This window comes from Camelus ferus, chromosome X, assembly GCF_009834535.1.
Source record: "Camelus ferus isolate YT-003-E chromosome X, BCGSAC_Cfer_1.0, whole genome shotgun sequence".
Lineage (NCBI taxonomy): Eukaryota > Metazoa > Chordata > Mammalia > Artiodactyla > Camelidae > Camelus > Camelus ferus.
This window is the reverse complement of record NC_045732.1, coordinates 44829407-44847711: the sequence shown is the minus strand read 5'-3', so window position 1 is coordinate 44847711 and position 18305 is coordinate 44829407.

Sequence of the window (18305 nt, the reverse complement as noted above, 5' to 3'; positions counted from 1 at the left end):
AATGGTCTTGAGATTTTTTTATTTTGATACAATTTTTAAAAGTTATTTTCCATTTACAATTATTAACACAATATTGGCTCTAAGTCTGAGAAATTGTCACAACCAAGAGAGCCTAAACTGACCTGACAAATAAATGTAATATGGTACACTGGATGAGATCCTGGAACAGAAAAGGCACATTATATAAAGATTAAGAAAATCTGAATAAAGTATGGACTTAAGCTTTTTCTGCCCCTCAGATACCACCAGCAAGGAGCAGTTGGGGCCACAGGGGCACCATATAATCCAAGCAGACAAAATTAGCACCTCAAAGATTCTGAAAACTATATTTTCTTAGGAACCAGAGCTTCAGAAAGGAGGCAAATATCTACATGCTAAGCGTAAACAAGGTGGCTGTCTTCTAAAACAAAATATTTAAATAGGCTCCAGAGACTTCTATCATAATGGCCAAAGTATCCAAGTTACAATACAAAAAAAACATGTAGGCCCCCGACTGTGGGAACAAAGGAATGAGCCTTGGACCAGCATGTTAAACCAGTTATAAAAAGCTGCAGACTCAGAGGTGAGAAGGCTGGTTAGCTAAGGATGGGTAAGATCCCCAGAGCAGGGAAACCTAAGACAGGCACAGCCGCCTGAGTCCAAGAAGAATGTTGTGAAGCAGCCATTTCTCATACGTTCCACCCTGATAAGCTGCAAGGCTCGCTGGTGCCAACACGAACATGATATACCAAAACATAAAGGGCCTTCTGACCTTGAGTCAGACGCTGCCTGTTAACCATTTCCCTTGTCATTCTTCTTTGCTATATAAGACTGTGCAACTTAACAAAGCTTCAGAGTAGCCATCAGCTCTCTCCGCATACGGTGTGTATGTGTACATGGTATCGCGACACCAACAGCCCATAGTAGCAAGAACAAGGAAAATCACAAATTGAATGAGGAAAGATAGAGATAAATCAGATGTTGCAATTACCTGATAAATATTTTAGAGTAATCTTAATAAAAATGCTCTACTAAGCAATTATAAGCTGTCTTGAACCAGATGAAAAATATAAATATCAGAGGTAAACAGAAGTTTTAAAAAATAAAAAGAAACTCTGAAATTGAAAAAAAGAACAGCAACAAATTTTGAAACATTGCTGGATAGGCTCAAAATTAGATTGGAAACGATAGAACTTAGCATTAATGTACTCAAGTACTGATCAATAGAAGTTATACATTCTGAGCAATAGGTAAGTAATACACTAGAAAAAAAAAATGAACAGATCCTTCCTCAGGGAATTTTAGGACAATAACAAAAGTTCCAAAATTCCACAGGTCAGAGTCCCAGGAAAAAGAGAGTGGAGCTAAAAAGTCTAATATAAAATGATAGCTTAAAATGTCAAAAATTTAGTGAAAAATATAAGCCTAAAGAGTCTAGAAAATGAGTGAACCACATACATGACAAACCTAAATAAATCTATATCAAGACACATCATACTTAATTTTTTAAAACTGAAGACAAAAACATTGAAGCCATGAGACCAAAATGATACATTGCTTATGAGGGAACACCAATTTTAGTGACAGTTAATTTCTCATCCAACTAATGGAGATCATTAGAAAGTGTCATGACATTTCTTTGAAAATTTTTTATTGAGGTATAGTTGACTTACAATGTTTTCTTACTTTCTGGTGTAAAGCAAAGTGATTCAGTTTTACATATATATTTTTAGATTATTTTCCATTATGGTTTATCATAAGATATTGACTATATTTCCTTGTGCTATACAATAAGACCTTGTTGTTTACTATTTTATATATATTAGTTAGTATCTGCAAATCCTGAACTCCCAATTTATCCCTTTACCCCTCCTTTTCCCCCCTGGTAACCGTAAGTTTGTTTTCCATGTCTGTGAGTCTGTTTCTGTTTTGTAAATAAATTCATGTGTATCATATTTTAGATTCCACATATAAGTGATATCAAATGATATTTGTCTTTCTCTTTCTGACTTACTTCACTTAGTATAATAATCTCTAGGCCCATCTATGTTGCTGCAAATGGCGTTATTTCATTCTTTTTTATGGCCGAGTAATACTCCTCTGTATTTATATACTACATCTTTATCCAGTCATCTGTTGATGGACACTTGGGTTGTTTCCATGTCTTGGCTATTATAAATAGTGCTGCTATGAACATTGGGGTGCATGTATCTTTTCGAATTAGTTTTCTCTGAATATATGCCCAGGAGAGGGATCACTGGATCATATGGCAATGCTATTTTTAGTTTTTTAAGGAATCTCCATACTGTTTTCCATAGTGGCTGCACCAATTTACATTCCCACCAACAGTGTAGGAGGGTTTCCCTTTTTCTCCACATCCTCTTCAGCATTTGTCATTTGTAGACATTTAAATGATGGCCATTATGACAGGTGTGGTGATACCTCGTTATAGCTTTGATCTGCATTTCTCTGATAATTAGTCATATTGAGTATTTTTTCTCATGCCTATCGGCCATTTGTATGTCCTCTTTGGAGAAAACCCATTTAGGTCTTCTATCCATTTTGTGATTATGTTGTCTGTTTGTTTTGTTGTTGTTGTTGTTGTTGTTATTGAGTTGTATGAGCTGTTTGTATGTTCTGAAAATTAAGCCCTGCTCTGTGGTTATCAGAGCCTTGTCAGGGGCCAGGTCTGCTCCCCTGTTGTTGGAATAGAGGCCCATGGGTATGTTTCTGAGCTGCGATGTGTGGTAGGCGGGACTGGACCACTTCCACTGGGAGAGGAGCTGCTGAGTATTCCTCCACAGAAGATGTCCACTGGAAAGTACCCTCTGGTGTTGCCTTTCACTTGTTATGTGAGCTTACAAAGTACACTTTGTTGATGCTGCCCTTGTCCCTGCCTCAGTCGTGGGAAGGCTGGCAACCTGCCCTGGTGTACGCCAGCTCCACACCCACAAAGCTACCAGTGCAGATCCGCTGATGTCAGGCATCAGGACCTGGCATAGTGTACATGCAGTCACAGACCTGGATACACAGGCCACGGGGTCAACCAAGACCCTAGCCCCTCCCCCCCATACCAAGTCTGCTGTTAATGCCAGACCCACCCCTGCCACACACCAGTACTCTGCTCAGATGTCCCAGAGGCGCACAAAGACCCAGAGTTCACAAAGCAATCAGCAGAGCAAATCTGCCACAGCCGCCTCGGGCTCAAATTAAATCTCAGTCCCACCTGCATACTCATGTGACTCCTATGGAGTGGGTTCGGGTTTCAGCCCTGCCTCTGCCCAGGAGCCTCTCACCAGCTACTGTGTCCCTCCACAGCAAGCCAAGAAGACTGCTACATCTGGATCTCCCCCCCCCCCCCATTAAAGCACACATCAACGATGGTGCTGGGCAATGCTCTTTGGGCTAGCAGCAAAGGCTGCTATGGCTGGGCTGCATTGTGCCCCTCCTTCTGCATATATCAGCAGTGGAGATTTCTATGGTGGACCCAGGCTTTCTTTCACACACTCCCAGCCTCAGCCTTCACCACACTCCAGCCTCCTGAAGCTGCCTGTGTGAAGTCAACTCCAATTGTCTCCCTGGGTCCATCCTCCAAAGTCCAAGCTCCAGCACCCAGTCCTGGCTCAGCCCAGTGGCTCGCGTCTTGGGCTAGGGATGGCATGGACCCCTGTGCTGGTTTCTCTCCACTGTGTCTGCCAAGGGGCTGCTGCTTTCTTCTCTTAGCTTCTGAAACTGCCTTTCTGTCCCAGTTGACCTTCCTGCTGGAGAGAGGACTTCCCAAGGTGAGGGAAACTCCTTTGCCACTCTCCCCCCAGGGTACAGGTCCCACCCTGGTTCCCTTTTTCTTTTTTTATCCCCTACCTGATTCCATGAAGATTCTCCCTGTACTTCTAATTGTACAAAATCTTCTGTCAAAGTTCAATAGAACTGTTCCACATGTAGATGTATTTTTGATGTATTTGTGGGAGAGGGTGAGGTCCGCATCTTTCTAGTCCACCATCTTGAAGCCTGACAATCAAATCATGTTCCCCCATTGTTTAAACCTTCCAATGATTTCCCAGTGCACTGAAAATAAAGTTTAAATGCCTTCACACAATTATGTGAACTGGCCACTCATTACCTTTCCAATTTCATCTCCTACAACTCTTCCTCTCTTCCAACTTTCTCCAGCTATCCTGAAACTCTTTTAGTTTCTAAAATACACCAATAAATCACTACAGGACCATTGCACCTGCTGAAATACAGAGCTCCCAGATTTCCACACAGCTAGATCTTTATCATTCAGTGTCACTTCCTTGGTCAGGTCTTTCAAAAACATCTTATCTCAAGTAATGCCTTCCATGCCTTCTCACACTCCATCCTATTATCTGGCTTCACTTTCTGCATAACTTATCAATCCCTGAAATATTTATTTGCTGTGCCATGTCACTTGCCATGCCCCTTTAGAATGTATGCTGTATGAGTGCAGAGGCCTGATTTTTCTTGTTTTCTGTTGTATCTCAAGTGCACAGAACATTACCTTGTGCATAAATGGTACTTGAAAGATATTCTTAAAAGAATCAATAAGTATTGTAAATGTGTACATATTGTGTCAAAATCACAAAAAGACTCTGTGAGATCTGTGGCATCCCAGTATACAGGTGACACAACAAATTCAAAGAGGTTGAATGACTTTGACAGTTCAGGGTGAAGAAAAATGAAAAAAGAATGTATTATATTGCTTATTGTAAAGGAGAATGATATCTACATGTAATCACATCAGGCATATTGGAAACGGACAACGACATCAGGGGCCCATACACAGGGATGCATTGTTCTGCGTCAAGAGCTGCAGCTGCCCTTTCTGTCCCTGCACACTAAATGGTGTACAAGGTTAAAAGAGTTCTCCAAAAACAGTCACCTGAGAAAGAGGGGAAGCCCACCTCAGACTTTCCACCTCTGAGGTTCTCCATGAAATACCAAAGAGCCTTGTGGCTGTGTTTTCCTGGAAACTGTTTCTTGATCTATATACTATACTATATTGAGCATCTGTTAATAACCTATGGGGTAGGCAGAGCTGGAGGACAAGCATGGCTTCTCTTGGAAGACAGGAGTTTTGAGACCTTGCCATGGCCAAGTTTAGAGCCCTGGTTGGGAGACTAATCTAAGAAAACACTGCTACAATGTATGTCAGAGAATTTTTTGCCTATTTTCTCTTCTAGGAATTTTATGGTGCCATGTCTTATATTTAAGTCTTTAAGCCATTTTGAGTTTCTTTCTGTGTATGGTGTAAGGGTGTGTTTTAACTTCAATGATTTACATGCCGCTGTCTAGTCCAAGCCTACTCTTCATGCTTCCCCTACGAAGGAATATGTGGAGATCGAAGCAGACCGGCTGCAGTTTGGCAGAACCTTTAACACTGTCCTTTGTATAAGCCATCATCACTATGGAGAAAAAGCCAGGACCCCTGGGAAGAAAAAGCAAGTGTGCCATGTTTATCATTTTCTTTTTATCCTCTCATCCAAGACAAAAATATGGTTCCTATCTTAGCTGATCTTTGCTAAGAAAGCTTATAAAAATAAGCTATAAATTATTCAAGTTAGCCTTAACGGTTCTTTTTGTAGTAGCTGGTAACCGCGGTGAGATTGCGCCCTCCGGTGGAATTTGTAGGAACAGGCACATCTCTGTGTAAGGATCTTAGGCAGACGTGAAAATGCACTGAGGAGAGAGAATTCTGGGCGCATCATCAGAAGTCAGCAGGCAGCTGATTCTTGTTTTCATGTGTTACAGGAAGGAAATCCTTGGCATCTGGTTAATATTTCAGTTACAATACTTTCATCTATATTAACAGTTTTGGGCACTACATCCAGGCAAAGCAGAGTACAACAGAAAAAAAAAAAAGAGGTTTTTCCCCCCTTTGAATGTAGTTTTATAAGAATGAGGAAACATGCCCTAAAACATTTGCCCCCAAATTCAGGTTCCACTTACCCCTCCCTAATCCTGAATGTGATATTGATTCATTCACGATAATAAATCTTATCCTCTATCATTTTCCATTCCAGTAAATCTTTTCACTATACCTTTACATCCATGATTTAACTGGACCTAGATGAATAGGAAAAGGATGTTGATGACTTCCTCCTAAATATCCTAGTACTCCCATCGTAACTACCTGATCTCACCTCTCGGATCTCTGGACCTCACGCTCCTGTGCAGTGGATATTTGGGATTTCATGGCTAAGACAGACACGGACCCTACTTTTAGGGAATTCACAGTCGGCTAGGGAAGGCAGACAACAAATAAATAATCTTCAGCTGTGATGAGTGTACCAGGTAATGGGCAGAATTCTCTCTCACTCTGGAACAGTGGGCACTGGCAGCATATGGCAGGGGACTATAAACCTCGTTGAGGACGTGTAGTTTCGCTGAATGACCAATTAAGTTCAGATGTCAATGATATGTAGGAGTTAGCCCAAGGGGAAATGGATAGAGTTGTCAAAGTGAGGAACAGCATGCATGAGTTCCCAAGGATCAAAAAGATAGTGGAGTATTCAAGGAACAGACTTCATTCTTGGCCCCAGTTAGCGGATCATAGAAAATACTGGTTTGCCTAACTCATTCCCCTTCAAAACTATGAGGGTCCCATCTAATTAATGTGAATAAGTTAAAGAGCACTGGCACAGAGCCAGACCACCTAGGCTCAAGTCCCCACCCCACTTCTTACTAACAGTGTAACCTTCAGCACGTAACCTGAGATGTCTCAGCAAGTGCTTCTTCTTCTACTGTGGAATTAGGAAAACTGTATCACCTATGTCATGTCAGAGAATCATTCATATGAGGATTAAATTAACCTAGGCATTTAAAACAGTACACTGTAAGGACTCAAAAATGGTGGTGTTATTAATATCTATGTGAATTTGGTTGGAGCTAATTGATTTGAAAGCTTTGTTCAAAAGCCTTAGACATCACTATTTGACATAAACCTCCAAATTGGAACAGATAATTCCAGCATTAACAGCATGTAAAACCTTCTTGAAAGAGAGAGGAGAAGGGTGTACAATATGCTCCCATCCAGGCAGCCTGTGACATAGGATTAGAGGTACACCTAATTTTTGGAACACTTTTATATTGAGTTAATTTCAAACTTATAGAAATATTGCAAGAATAGTACAAAGAATTCCCACTTACCCTTTACCCCTTCACTCAAATTTCTCAGTTGTTAACATTTTACCACCTTTGGTGCATCATTCTCTCTCTCTTTCTCTTGTCAACACAAATATACATAACTATTGTTTTCTGAATCATTTGAGAATAAGTTGCAGCCTTCATGTCCTTTTATGCCTAAATATTCATCATGGTTCTTAAGAACAAGTATAATTATCAAAATAAGGAAATTTGCATTCATGAAAATATTATTAATATACAGATTTTATACAAACTTCACCAATTTTCCCAATAATACCTTTTATAGCATTTTTTTCTCCTGATCAAAGATCCATTTCACGGTCATGCATTGTATTTAATTGTCATGTCACTTTAGACACTTTCACTCTGCAACAGTTTGTCAGGTTTTCTTCGTCTTCCATGCCTTGACAATATTCAAAACTTTAGGTTAATTATTTTGTAGAGTGTCCCTCATTGGGGGATTATCTGATTGTTTTCTCGTGATTCGTCTAAGGTTAGGTATATCTGACAGGAACATCACAAAAATGACAGTGTGTATTTCTCATTACATCATAAAGGCATGTGTATGGTATGGGTTTGTCCCAATGTTGATTCTGATCACTTTGTTAAAGCAGTGTTCAATAGGTTACTCCAATGTAAATTCATTACTTTCCTTTGTAAGTATTCTGTGGGGAAATACTTTGGGAATATGTAAATATTCAATTGATCATAAAACTTCCATGTGCTAATTTTAGTGTCCATTGATGATTCTTGTCTTTGACAATTACTCTATAACTGATGCAAAATGGTGCTTTTCTAACTTCATCATTTCTTCTACATTTATCAGATGGCGTTCTACTGTAAGGAGGAGCTTTTCTTTTCCTATATTTATTTACTTATAGTACAGATACACGGATTCTTATTTTATTCAATTAGTTATAACACATTATTATTTATTCTTTATTTTGTCATTGCTTTCCCCGTTTTTTATTTTTTCCAGCTTTGAGATATAATTGACACATTGTGTACGTTTAACGTGCACAATGTAATAATTTGCTACACATGTATATTTCAAAATGATTACAACTATAAGGTTAATTAACACATCTGTCATCTCACGTAATTGCATTGTGTGTGTCTGTGGTAAGAACATTTAAGATCTACTCTTAGCAACTTTCAAGTATATAATGCAATATCTATAGTTAACTATAGTCACCATGAATATTAGATCCCCAGACTTATTCATCTTATAATTGGAAATTTGTAACCTTTGACCAATATCTCCCTGTTTACCCCATCCCTTAGCCCTTTCTACACTGTTTCTCAGTTTGACTTTTTAAAGATTCTACATTTAAAGTATAAGTACATGGCTTTCTATGTCTGACTTAATTAACTTAGCATAATGCTCTCAAGGTCCTTCCATGTTGTCACAGATGGCAGGATTTCCTTCTTTTTATGGCTGAATAATATCCCATTGTGTGTGTGTCTGTGTGTGTGCAACACATTTTCTTTATCCTTTCATCTGTGGTTGGACACTTAGGTTGTTTCCATGTCTTGGCTATTGTGCCTAATGCTGAAGGTGAACAGATGGGTGCAGATATCTCTTTGATTTCAATTCCTTTTGATATATACCAGAAGTGGGATTGCTGGACTATATGGTAGTTCTATTTTCAATTTTGTGAGGAACCTCCATACCATTTTCCATAGTGGTTGTTCAAATTTACATGTCTACCAGCAGCACACTAGGGTTCCCCTTTCCCACACCCTTGACAACAGTTGTTATCTATTGCCTATTTTAATAATAGCCATTCTAAAAAATATGAAATGACATCTCATTTTGGCTTTGATTTGCATTTCCCTTATGATTAGTGATACTGAGTATCTTTTCATGTACCTGTTTGCCATTATTTGTCTTCTTTGGAAAAATGTCTACTCAGTTCCTCTGCACATTTTCAAATTTAATTATTTCCTGGGGTTTGGTGTATTTTTTGTTTTTGTTCTGTTTTATTTTGTTTGTTTTGCTATTGAGTTATATGAGTTCCTTATATATTTTGGGCATTAATCCCTTATATGATATATGGTTTCAAAAAATTTCCTTCCATTCTGTAGTTTGTTTGACTTCCTGTTTTGTTGATTGCTCCTTTAATTGTGTAGAAGCTTTTTAGTTTGATGTAGTTTCCACTTGTTTATTTTTGCTTCTGTTGCTTGTGCTTTTGGTGTCATTTTCAAAATCTCACTGACAAGACCAGTGTCAAAGAGCTTTCTCCCTATGTTTTCTTCCAGGAGTTTTATGATTTCAGGTCTTACATTTAAGTCTTTAATACATTCCAAGTTAATTTTTGTGAATGGTGTAAGATAGGAGCGCAATTTCATTCTTTCGTGTGTGAATAACAGTTTTCCCAATACCATTTATTGAAAAGACTATCTTTTCTGCATTGTATATTCTTAGATCCCTTATCAAATATTAGTTTACAATATATGCATGGGTTTATTTCTGGGGGTCTTAATTCTATTCCATTGGTCTATCTGTCTGTTTCTATGCCAGTACTATACTGTTTTGCTTACTATAGCATTGTAGTATTCTTTGAAAGTGTGATGCTTTTGACTTTGTTCTTTCTCAAGATTGCTTTGGTTATTCATAAGGATCATTTATAGTTCCATGGAAATTCATTTGCATATGTTGAACCATCTTTCCATCCCAAGGATAAATACCGCTTGGTCATGGTGCATGATCCTTTTAATGTGCTGTTGAATTTGGTTTGCTAGAATTTTGTTGAGAATTTTTTTCATTTAAAAGACTATTTTTTATTGAAGCACAGTTAATGTACAATATTATATAAGCTACAGGTATACAATATAGTGATTCACAATTTTTAAAGTTTATGCTCCATTCATAGTTATTATAAAATATTGGCTATATTCCCTGTGTTGTACAATATATCCTAGTATTTTGTACCTATATTAATCAGGGATATTAGCCTTTTGTTTTCTTTCCTTGCAGTGTTCTTATCTGGCTTTGGTATCAAGGTAGTGCTGGCCTCATAAAATAACTTTGTGAGTGTTCTCTCTTCTTCAGTGTTTTGGAACTGTTTGAATAGGATTGGCATTAATTATTTTTTACATATTTGGGAGAATTCACCAGTGAAACCATCTGCTCCAGGGCTTTTATTTGTCGGGAGGGTTTTGATTATCGCTTCAATATCCTTAGTCATTATTGGTTCAGGTTTTTTACATCTTCATGATTCAATCTTGGTAATTTGTATGTTTCTAGGAATTTATTTATTTCTTCTAGGTTATCCAATTGTTGGTGTATAATTATTCATAGTAGCCTCTTACGAGCCTTTCTAATTCTGTGGTGCCAGTTATAATGTCTCCTCTTTCATTTATAATTTTGTTAAATAAATCCTCTCTCTTTTTTCTTGGTTAGTGTAGGTAAAGTTTTCTCAATTTCATTTCTTTCCAAAAACGAGCTGTTAGTTTCATTGATTTTTATCTATTGTCTTTCTAGTCTCTGGTTCATTTATTTCTGCTCTACTTCTTATTTCCCTACTTCTGCTAACTTTGGGCTTAATGTAGTCTTCTTTTTCTAATTTCTTGAGTTATAAAGTTAGGTTGTTTATTTGAGATCTTTCTTTTTTCCTTATGTAGGCATTTATTGCTATAAATGCCCTTAGAATTGCTTTTGCTGCATCCCATGTTTTGATATGTTGTATTTCCATTTTAATTTGTCTCAAGACACTTTTTTATTTCCCTTTTTATTTATTCTTTGACACATGGTTGTTCAGGAGTATGTTGTGTAGTTTCCATGTATTTGTCGATTTTTCAGTTTTCCTCCCGTTTCTAATTTCATACCATTTTGGATACTAGATATGACTTCAATCTCCTTTAAATTTGTTAAGGCTTTCTTTGTGGCCCAACGTATGATCTATCCTAGGAAATGTTCTAAGTCATTATTTATTCTAATTCTCAAATTGTGCAGGTTTAGGTGGTGTGAGCCACATTCAACCTGGTTCTTGTGTTCTTTTGACAAGTCCATATCACTTTTTGGAGCACTTCCTTATTTTCTGTTCCATTAAGAAGCTCTATGCTAATCTTATAATTTCCATATATCTTCACTGGAATCAATGATTTGTCCAAGGAGCTCTGATTTCTTTCGTTAGGAAATGGCATTTAGAAACAATGATCTGGGTGTAGATGTTCTCACTGCAACTGGGATAGAACCATTTTTATTAAATTCTGTGTTTCCTGCCTTACTGTGTCCTGGAGCTCCAAGTGTTTCAATAAAAATATGTTAGTGCCAGTGTAATACTTACAGAACTAGTTGAATCCTGGGTTTCCATTTTTTGCTGGAGGACAGTAGACCCTAGAGAGTTAAACTGAAATGTTTTTAGGTATTTCTTATATGACTTACCACTGATTTCCACTTGCATTCCAGGAATAATTTTCCTTTGGGACTGAGAGTTTTTTTGTCTAAAAAGCAAAACCCTTCTTGGCTGGAGCCAAGAGAGTAGAAAACAATGATATTTAGATTGTACTATGTCAAAATTAGTTGTTAGTCTGGTTCTGGGACAATGGCATGGGCTCAGTTTCCTCTGAACCTCTCTAAATACAACTAAAGATCCTGGAACTAATTCAAGAGACTCTAAAAGATGGAATAAGTGGACTGAATAGGGACCTTAGGACTTGAAGAATGACACCACAATGAGTTCCCTGGGTTTTCTTTATATTGCCCACATACCCCAGAGTGGGTACCTGAGCAGTATACAATGCTTAAACTGCCAACAGGTATGGACCCAAAAAATCTCTCAAGAAAAGGAAAATAAAAGCTTTCTCTCTCTGAAAAAAAAAGATCTGGGAAAGGGAAAGCTTGGCGGGGAGATCCATGCCCAATGGCAGCAACTGGCTGATCTGCCTGCAGTAGCTGAGCTGAGAAAGAGAAAATCCCCTATCTCCCACGTTTCACACCAGCCAGCAGCAGCAGCAGAATCCGATCCACCCTAAGCAGTAACAGCATAACTAGGGAAAGCCAACACATGCGCTGATCCACATCAGGAGGCAGCAGATGAACCCTTCCACCCGCAGTGGGAATGCCAGTTGACTTAGTGTCTCCCAGTCCTCTACTGAAATGCAGAAGGCAGCCCAATGTCAATGTTTCCTGATCTCCCACTCACTGGCAGACAGCCACCTAGGTCAAATGGATCCTAGTCCTCCACCCAATGGCTGAAAGCAGCCCAGGCCTGGTGCCTCCTGGGTCTATACTTAGTTGCAGAAGGTGAACAGGGTCAGGGCCTCTTGACCCTCCATCCAGACCTATGACTCCTGGCCCACCACACAATGGCAAAAGGCAGCCCATCCCTGGCTGCACTATCAGAGATAGAGTGGGAAGCCCCTGGCAGTGAATGGCTGGAAAACAGGTCAGGGAAAATGCAGAAAGTCCCACGGGTCTGGATTCCCCACAACTCATTTTAACTACACTGGGAAATGAAGGAAGCACCTCCCTTCCCTGCATGTGGTACCAAAAGAAGCTCAAGCAAAGCCAGAAGAATAAAGCAGATTAAAATAGCATTGCAAAATCTCAGGAAACTAAATTGTCATTGGAACTATAGTCCACCATAGTAAGCCAGAACCTATACACTAAACCTAAGCAGAGTGGTTGCATGATAAAATAGAAGATATAGGCAAGATGACAAGTCTCTTAATCTAATGTTAAAAATGTTCAGAAAACACTTGAAAAATCAAATGTTACACCAAAAATCTGGAAGATAAAAACTTGAATAAAAAAAGACAATCAAGTGACACCAAATACTGAGATGAATTAGATGTTGGAATTATCTCATAAATATTTTAAAGCAGCCACTATAAAGCTGCTTCAAAAAGCAATTACAGTAACCTGCTGAATGGGAGAAAATATTTTCAAATAATATATCTAATAAGGCATTATCATCCAAAATATATAAAGAACTCCTACAATTCAATAGCAAAAAAAAAAAATAGCATTCTGATTAAAAAATGGGCAGAAGACATGAATAGACATTTTCCCAAAAAGACATATGGATGGCCAATAAGTACATGGAAAGATGCCCAAAATCACTAATCATCAGGGAAATGTAAAAGAAAACCACAGCGCGATACCCCACACCTGTTAGAATGGCTATTATCAAAAAGACAAGAAATAACAAGCGTTGGTGAGGATATGGAGAAAAGAGAACACTAGTGCACTATTGGTAGGAATGTAAATTGGTGCAGCTACTATGGGAAACACTGTGGAAATATTTTAAAAATTAAAAATAGAGCTACCATATGATCCAGCAATTCCGCTTCTGGGTACACAGCTAAAAAGAAAAAAAAAATCACACTAACTTGAAAAGATATCTGTACCCCCATGTTTATGGCAGCATTATTTACAATAGCCAATACATGAAAACAACCTACGTGTCTATCAATGGATGAATGAATAAAGAAGATGTGGTAGATATATACAATGGAATACTACTCAGCCATAAAAAGAATGAAATATTGCCATTTGCAACAACATGGATGAACCCTGAGGGCATTATGCTAAGTGAAGTAAATCAGAGAAAGACAAATACTGTATGATTACACTAATATGTGGAATCTAAAAAACAAAACAAAACAGCAAGCTCATGCATATAGAGAACAGGAGAACAGGTTGGTGATTGCCAGGGAGGTGGAGGGTGGGAGGTGAGTGAATTGGGTGAAAGGAATCAAGATACAAACTTCCAGTTATAAAATAAGTCCTGGGGATGTAACGGACAGCATGGTGACTATAGTTAATAATACTGTATTACATATTTTAAACTTGCTAAGAGAGTAAATCTTAAAAGTTCTCATCACAAGAAAGAATATTCTATAACTATTTGAGGTGACAGTGACAGATATTGACTTATTGTGGTGATGATTTCTCAGTATATACAAATATCATATCATTGTTGTACTCCTGAAACTAATTGAAAGTTGTATGTCAATTACAACTCAATAAAAATTAATTTATAAGATAATTACAAATTTGCTTAAAATAAAAAGGAAACAAAAAATCTTCAGCAAGGAAATACAAGTTATATAAAAGAATCAAATAGAAAGTATAGAACTGAAAAACATAATAACAACAAAAAGTTCACTAAATGGGTTCAATAGTAGTGTAGAGATGAAAGAAAATAGAATCAGTGAGCTTGTGGGAAGACCAATAAAATTTGCTCAATCTAATGAACAGAAAGTACATGACTGAAAAAAGGAAGAGTATCAAAGAATTGTGGGAGTCTAACAAAAGATCTAATATTCATATCACTGATGTCCCAGAAGAAGAGGAGAAAGAATGTGGGGCTGAAGAAGTATTTATATTAGTCAGGGTTTTCCAGAGAAACAGAATGAATAGCATGTCTGTGTGTGTGGTGTGTGTGTGTGTGTGTGTGTGTGTGTGTGTGTGTGTGTACTTATTATAAAGAATTGCCTCACATGATTAGAGGCTGACAAATACAAAAAATGTAGGCTGACAGGCTAGAAACACAGGTGAGCCGATAGTGTAATTTTAGCCTGAAAACCAGCACATGGAGACCCAGGAAAACCAACAGTGCAGAAGAGGTCCAAAGGCAATCTGCTGAAGAATTCCCTCTTGCTCTGGGAGGCCAGTCTTTTTGTTTTATTCAGGCCTTCAACTGACGAGGTGAGTCTCACCCACATTATGGAGGACAATTTCCTTACTTAAGAGTTTACTGATTTCAATGGTATCTCATCTGGAAATACTCTCCAACTTGACACATAAAATTAAGCTTTAGAGGTTCACCCCTTGTCACCTTGGCACCTGTATGCATCTCCATAAACCATACTTAATCTTCAAATAAAAACAATAACAAGGTTGTCTTTCCACCTAACACAATATGGCTATCTTGCATAGAACTGAAAAATGCACTGACCTTTTCCTCAGAAAAAGATGCAAACACCTTGGGTGATGGTTACTCTTCTTGGTTACCCATACCTAAATACCATGATATAAAATTAAAAACATTTAAATGCTATCGTATAAAGTCAATACATCTTATGTTATATAAGGAGGTAAGAAAAGAAAGAAAACAAAGATACATGCTTGTTTTATGTATATATACATGCAAACATATTCATAACAAAATAAGGAGGAAATACTCGTGACAATTACAGTCCCCATTTCTGTAACTGGTCACGTGGTTGTAGTTGGTATTTGTAACTTCCTTCCTCTACTACCAATTCCATATTTCCTTTGCCTTCAGCAGGCTGCTCAGCTGATCATGGTTCTTTACCTGGTGGGGTAACCCAAACCTTTGCTCCTGAAGGGTCTGGGCCATTAGTAATCCTGCCTGATTGGGTTGTTGTAACCCTATCCTGTCCTTAATCACAGGGTGTGGTAATGCTAAGGGAGCCCCTGTACTGCAGACATGTTCCTCCTTACCTCGGTTGTGGAGTAGTGGTCCAATTTCCCTTTAGTAGTCAGGATCCATCACCCCAGCCAGCACATTAACTCTTGTTTACCTGTTGATTCAGAGGCACGAAAAGACCAAGGTGGTGGGGCAGCAGCCTTAACTTCCAGGTCAGTGGAATCACTGTTGTGTATCCTGGTGGAAACCTTCTTCACTTCAGAACTAAGGCCTCTAGGTCAACAGGGCATCAGGTCACAGGAATAGGAAGCAAAAATTTTACTAGTAGGTCACTAGAGGTAATAGTGTGTGTTGCCACTCCCATTTCCACCCTCTGATTCCTGGACCCATGAAATCTGGCTATGAGAAAAACAGCACCATATATTGCAGTCTGATTCAGAGCATATACAGCCTTCCAGAGAACCTTGCCTTAGCCCTGCAAGGTATTGCCACTTAGCTGGAGCTGTAACTGAGTTTTCAAAAGGTCATTCCACCATTCTGTCAAGATAGCTGCTTCAGCATGGTGTGAAACTATGGAAGGACCAGTGAATTCCATAAACATGGGCCCATTACTGCACTTCATTTGCTATGAAGTTAGTAACTTGATCAGAAGCATTGCTGTGTGGAATACCATAACAGTAGGTCAGTAATTCTGTAAGTCCACAGATGGTAGTTTTGGGAGATGCATAGCATGAAAGGAATGTAAATCCAAATCCAGATTAAGTGTCTGTTCTGGTAAGAACAAAACATTGCTCCTCCCATGATGGAAGGGCTGCAACTTAGTCAACCTGCCTCCAGGTAGCTCACTGATCACCCCAGGGAATGGTGCCATATTGGGGACCGTTGGTCTCTGCTGCTGGCAGATTGAGCACTCAGCAGTGGCTGCAGTCAGGTCAGCCTTGGTGAGTGGAAGTGCATATGGCTGAACCTATGCCTAACCTCCACCCCTCACACCATGGCCACTTTGTTCACAAGCCCAATAAACAGTGACAGAGATGGCAGGGTGACTGGTGAAGGAGGCTGACTGGTATCCACAGAATGTGTCATCCTATCCATTGGATTATTAAAATCATCCTTTGCTGAGGTCACCCTTAAGAGGACATAGGTATTTTTGCATTTTTCCCCATTCAGAGAAGTCTATCCACATACTTCTTCCCCAAATTTCCTTGTCAACAATTTTCCATATTATGTCTAAATCCATGACCATCCAGCCAAACCTCTGGCCATAGCCTATGAATTGGTATATAATCACATGTCTGCCCGTTTCTCCTTCCAAGCCAAATGAACAACTGGGTGCCATTCTGTCCACTGGAGGTTTCTTGAAAATTTTTAAAAATAGAACTATCATATTATCCAGCAATTCTACTTCTTGAGGTATACCCAAAGGAAATGAAAACAAGATATCAAAGAGATATATGCACTCCCATGTTCACTGCAGCGTCATTCACAATCGCCAAGATATGAAAAAAACCTAAGTGCCCATCAACAGATGAATGAATAAAGAAAATGTGATATATACATGATGGAATAATACTCAGCCATGAGAAAAAAGAAAATTCTGCCATTTGTGACAACATGGATGGACCTTGAGAACATGCTAAGAGATAAATCAGACAGAGAAAGACAAATACTGTATGCTATCACTTATATGTGAAATCTAAAAAGGCCAAACTCATAAAACCAGAGAGTAAAATGGTGGCTACCAGGGGTTTGGGAGTGGGGAGAATAGGAGAGATGTTTAACAGAACAAACTTGCAATTAATCGATAAATAAGTCTTGGAGATCTGATGCACAACATAGTCAATACAGACAAGAATATTGTATTACAATCATCAAACTTGCTAATAGACCAGATCTTATTTATTCCCACCACAAAAAAGAAATGATAATTATGTGATGTTATAGAGGTGCTAACTCTCTCTACAATGGCAGTCATATTATAATATATAAATGTATAAATCACCATGTTGTATACCTAAAATTTACACAGGTTTATGTCAAATATATTCCAATTTTTTAAAAAACTAAAAAACTGAAGGAAAAAACCCAAACCTCTCAGCAAGTTAAGAATAGACCGTATGATTACCTGAACTTGGTAAAGAGCACCTACAAAAAAAACTACTTCCAATATCATGTTTAATGATGACAGACTGAATGCTTTCCCTCTAAGATTGGGAAGGAAGCAAGGATCTATGCCCTCACCACTTTTACTCAACATAATACTGGGATTTTAGCCTGTGCAATAAGGCAAGATAAAGAAAAAGATTATATAAATATAATATATATAATAAAACTGTTATTTGCTAATGACATAATTGTCTATGTATAAAATTCCAAGGAATCTACCAAAAAGTCCTAGTATTTAGTATAAGTGAGGTCAGCCATGACACAGGATAAACGATCAACACTTTAAAAATCTATCACATCGCTATGGGCAGAGCAAGGAACCCCAAGAATGCTCAGCCACTGGGCAAAAGAGACCCTGGGATCCTGCAGCCGCCTATGCAGCCATCGCAGTCAAGGGTGAGTGGCAGCGTCTGCCTGCCCAAGTCCAGGTAGGGAGTCATGCGGCTGGGAGGAGGCTGTCGGTAGTACAACGATAATCTTCCAATCCAATAAGCAAGTAGTGGCTCTACTTTTTCAAGTCAATCTTTTACATCACTCAGTTTGATGACTCTTCGCCTAGTTCTCACAAATCATTTACAGATTGTTCACATGTACCATATGGTTATGGTGCTATTGTGAACAGGGCCTTTATCCCAGTTGCATCTGGTATGT